The sequence below is a fragment of the Lactuca virosa genome, chromosome 2 (genome assembly GCF_052849685.1).
Source record: "Lactuca virosa cultivar CGN04683 chromosome 2, Lactuca_virosa_CGN04683_v6, whole genome shotgun sequence".
In the NCBI taxonomy this organism is placed as follows: Eukaryota; Viridiplantae; Streptophyta; class Magnoliopsida; order Asterales; family Asteraceae; genus Lactuca; species Lactuca virosa.
The window spans coordinates 105,455,669-105,460,967 of NC_136427.1; positions in this window are offsets into that span (position 1 = coordinate 105,455,669).

Genomic DNA, 5,299 nt, shown 5'->3' on the forward strand with positions numbered 1-5,299 from the left:
CCCGGAACCAAATTGATGCGAAACTCCACCTGGCTCTCCGGAGGCACACCCAGTAGCTCCTCGGGGAAAACGTCCGGGAACTCTCGCATTATCGGCACATCATCAACAGAACTAGGCCTCTCCGCTGCTACTCGTGTGTCCATCACGTAGGCCACAAACCCACTATAGCCTTGCGGTAGACTCTGCCTCGCTCTAGCAGCCGAACAGAATGCTGACCCTGAACGGGTACCCTCGCCGTACACCGTAAGAACTCCCTATAACAACGTAAATTTTCAAAACAATTTTTCATTTTAAAAACATACTTTCATTCATAAAATATCATAGTAACCCAAAGTATCACATGTTTCACAATAAACAAATCCCAAGATCCTCGAATACATAAATCCTCTCAGTGTGTACGGATCATGCCGGCGCCTTCCCGCGATCCTCGCTAGTACCTGAAACACATAACACAACAGCTGTAAGCATAAATGCTTAGTGAGTTCCCCAAAATACCACATACAACACATACGCCACTTGAGGCTATAATACGACCCTCCGGTCGATGTGTCTCAGCGGGACCCTCCAGTCCCGTAGCTCGTTGGACCCTCTGGTCCGGTCATAGCTCGTCGGACCCTTCTGTCCAGTCTGTGTCGTTGGACCCTTCGGTCCGGTCTATATCGTTGGGTCCTCCGACCCGGTCTATATCGTTGGGCCCTCCGGCCCGGTCTGTTCAACACATAGGATACATATAACACAATGCACATAATCTCATATATACACATAGCATACAAGACCCTCTGGTCTACACATAAATACCACTCTAGGTAATGTATAGTGAGAAGACTCACCTCGGGTAACTCGGTAAACCTCGAACTCGTCGAGTCCCTTATGGGCTCGGCGAGTTCCTCCCATGAAAACTCTCAAAAGATCTCTTGAGGTCAGATCTGCTTCACCAAACAGTAGATCCATCCTTCTAACACTCGAAAGTCACGTAAAGGTTCAAACTTTACGTTCATGCAATGCTTATCAGACCAAAAATGGAGGAATAACCTTTTAAATGTGATTTTACTCTCAAGGGTCACATGAAACCTCACAAAGCTGGAAGCTTGGGACCTTTTGGACCTCTCAAGGTCCAGATCTATCATCTATACTCAAAGGGACCCCCTATGCTTCACAATCTAACTCAAAATCATGCAAAGGAAGCCCTAGATCATAGATCTTAACCCAAAACAGAAAAGGAGTTCGATTAGATACCTCAACATCGTAGATCTGAACTTGAAAACTCTGGATACACAACTCCCTTGACCTCCTGTTGCTGGAAACAACTTCTCCTTTGCTAAGTTACACCAAAATCGAGCTCGAATCGTCGCCTATCCGCATAACTCTTCTGGCGACTCTGAGCTGTCAATAACCTCTATCTAACCTGCTGTATCTGCTCTGTTGTCTGAAGCACTATCTCAGTGGTACCCATCACACGCTGCCCTACCTCTCCCCAACAAATGGGAGTCCGACACCTCCTCCCATACAACAACTCGAAGGGAGGCATACAATTGCTCGAATGGTGGCTGTTCTTATAGGAAAACTTAGCCAATCGTAGGTATGTGTCCCAGCTCCCTCTGGAGTCCAACACACATGCTCGAAGCATGTCCTCGAGCGTCTGAATCGTCCGCTCACTCTGTCTGTCCGTCTGGTGGTGGTAGGCGGTACTGAAATGCAACCTCGTACCCAACTCCTCGTGGAACTTCTTCCAGAACCTGGAAGTGAAACGTACATCTCGATCCGACACAATCGAGATCGGCACCACATGTCGCGATATCACCTCCCTCACATACAACTCTGCCAGCCTCTCGGCAGAAGAGCTCTCACTGATAGCAAGGAAATGCGCGCTCTTCGTCAGCCGGTCAACGATCACCCAAATTGGATCGACACCCCGTGCGGTCCTCGGCAATTTGGTGATAAAATCCATAGAAATTTGTTCCCACTTCCATTGGGGAACCTCAAGTGGCTGCAACTTGCCATGCGGACGCTGGTGCTCGGCCTTAACCCTGCGACAGGTCAAGCACCTCTTAACAAACCATGCTACATCCCTCTTCATACAGGGCCACCAATAGTCCCTCTTCAGGTCCAAATACATCTTAGTGGCCCCGGGATGTATCGAGAACCTCGACCGGTGCGCCTCCTCCATTAAAGTGGCACGCGTCCCGCCTGCATACGACACCCAAATCCGACCCTGAAAGGTCATCAGCCCACGACTATCGGTAACAAACTCAGGTACTTGCCCAATCACCCGCTCTCTCTTGCGGTTCTCCGGTCTCACGGCCTCTGTCTGGGCCTCCCGAATGGTGTCCAACACCGGAGTCATCACTGTCAATCGCATACAAGTGTCTCGAATCGGGGCACTCTCCGCCCTACGACTCAACGCATCAGCTACAACATTAGCCTTGCCCGGGTGGTACAAGATCTCACAATCGTAATCCTTTACCACATCCAACCATCTCCTATGGCGCATATTCAGGTTGGGCTGATCCATCAGATACTTCAAACTCTTGTGGTCCGTGTATATGGTACACCGAACCCCGTACAGGTAATGGTGCCAGATCTTGAGGGCGAACACCACTGCCCCCAACTCCAGATCGTGGGTGGGATACCTCGTCTCATGAGGCTTCAGCTGCCTCGATGCATACGCTATCACATGCCGTCTCTGCATGAGCACCGCACCCAACCCTGATATCGATGCGTCGCAGTACACCACAAAATCCTCCATTACCTCTGGAAGGGATAACACCGGGGCTTCGCACAACCTCTGGCGAAGAGTCTCGAACGAGGCCTACTGCTCAGGACCCCACGAAAAAGCAACGCCCTTCCGGGTCAACCTGCTGAGAGGCACGACGATCTTGGAGAAATCTTTAACAAATCTCCTATAATAGCCGGCCAACCCCAGAAAACTCCTGATCTCGGTGGGGGATCTCGGCACCTCCCAACTCATCACCGCCTCAATCTTGGCCGGATCGACCAATATCCCATTCTGATTAATGAGATGTCCCAGTAACTGGACCTCTCGTAACCAGAAATCACACTTGGAGAATTTCGCATAAAGCCTCTCCAATCTCAGAACTCCGAGGATCTCCCTCAAATGCTCCTCATGCTGCTCTCTGGACCTCGAATACACCAATAAGTCATCGATGAACACGATCACCGATCGATCCAACATCGGCCTACACACCCTGTTGATGAGATCCATGAATGTTGCCGGTGCATTGGTGAGCCCGAAAGGCATCACCACGAACTCGTAATGCCCGTAACGAGTCCTGAACGCCGTCTTCTGGATATCCTCATCACGCACTCTCATCTGATGATATCTAGACCTCAGATCAATCTTGGAGAACCAAGATGCTCCCTGCAACTGATCAAATAGATCATCAATCCTCGGCAGTGGGTAATGGTTCTTGACCGTTAACTTGTTCAACTCCCGGTAATCAATGCACATCTGGTGTGAACCATCCTTTTTCTTGACAAAAAGGATCGGCGCTCCCCACGGCGAGCTACTCGGTCTGATAAATCCCTACCCCAACAAGTCCTGAAGCTGTGAGGATAACTTCTGCATCTCTGGTGGCGCAAGGCGATAGGGAGCCTTGGCGATAGGCACTGCTCTCGGAACCAAATCGATGCGAAACTCCACCTGCCTCTCGGGAGGCACACCCGGCAACTCCTCGGGGAAAACGTCCTGGAACTCACACACTATCGGCACATCATCAACAGAACTAGGCCTCTCCGCTGCTACTCGTGTGTCCATCACGTAGGCCACAAGCCCACTACAGCCCTGCTATAGTCTCTGCCTCGCTCTAGCAGCCGAACAGAATGCTGACCCTAAAAGGGTACCCTCGCCGTACACCGTAAGAACTCCCCCACTAGGGTCTCGTATGGTCACCAACTGTCGCTCGCAGTCGATAACCGCTCCAAACCTGCTTAACCAGTCCATGCCCATGATGACACAGACATCTCCCATCGCAATCGGGACCAAATCAATCGGAAACTCAACGCCGAAGATCTCGAGTACGCAACCTCGGATCACCTCAGTAGCATACACCGCTCGCTCATCGGCTATAGAAACTCGTAGAGGTCGACTCAACGCCTCTCGCTGAACACTGATGTGCTGACTAAATGCTAATGACACGAAAGATCGACTCGCACCCGAGTCGAATAACACCAACGCAGGTACAGAACTCACAAGAATAGTACCTAATCATAACACAATATAAGCACAAAATCTCAAACTCAAAGTAGGTAAGTAAAAGAATACATACCGGCCACGACATCGGGGGCTGCGCGGACCTCCTCCGCTGTCAACTGGAAGGCTCTCCCGCGAGCCTTCGGTGCCTCGGCTTTCGCTGGCCGGACCTCGGTAGCTCTAGCAGCAGGTGTAGACCCCTGTCCTGATCCCGGTAGTAGCTGAGGGCACTCGGCCTTCCGATGGCCGGTCTGGTTGCAATGAAAGCAAACCGAGAATCCCTTGGGGCAATCCCTCGCGAAATGCCCCTCCTTCCCACACTTGTAACACACCCCAGCTCTGCACATCCCCTCGTGACTCTTCCTGCACTTCCCACAAGTGAGGCCCTTCGGACCCCTAGATCTCGAATCAGCAGGCTTTGCCCGCTTGGTTGCCGGCTGCGCTTGTGCCGGTCGCATGTCCCTCCTCTGAGACTCGGCCTCCTCCCTGACCTGAGTCTCAAGCTCAATCTCTCGCTTCCAGGCATTGGCCTGAAGCTCGGAAAATGTCCGGTATGACGAGTTCGCCACGAACTCACGGATATACCCCCTCAGTATGCTCAAGTACCGGCTCATACGTGCCTGCTCAGTCGACACGTGCTCAGGGCAAAACAACGCCCTCTCGTGAAACATCCTCGTAATCACCGTCACAGACTCAGTTCCCTGCTTGAGGGATAAGAACTCCTGGGCCAGTCGTTCCCTCTCCACAGGGGGAACATACTCATCTCGAAACATCGTGGTGAACCTCTCCCAGGTCACCGCAGTAGGCTCTGTCGTAGTGAAGTCTGCCATCACAAACTTCCACCAGTCCTTCGCTTCCAAGTGAAGCTGGTTCAGCGCAAACCGAACCCTCAGATGCTCCGAACACAAGCAGGTGTAGAAGCATCCCTCGATATCAGAAATCCACCTCACCGCAGCAATCGGGTCCTGCGTCCCATCAAACTCTGGTGGCTTCGTGTTGCTGAACTCTCGGTACAGCAACGAGTCACCCCCCTGCGGACTGGCAGCAGCGACGGCTGCGGTTGCCGCAGCAACAGCAGCCTCAGTAAGA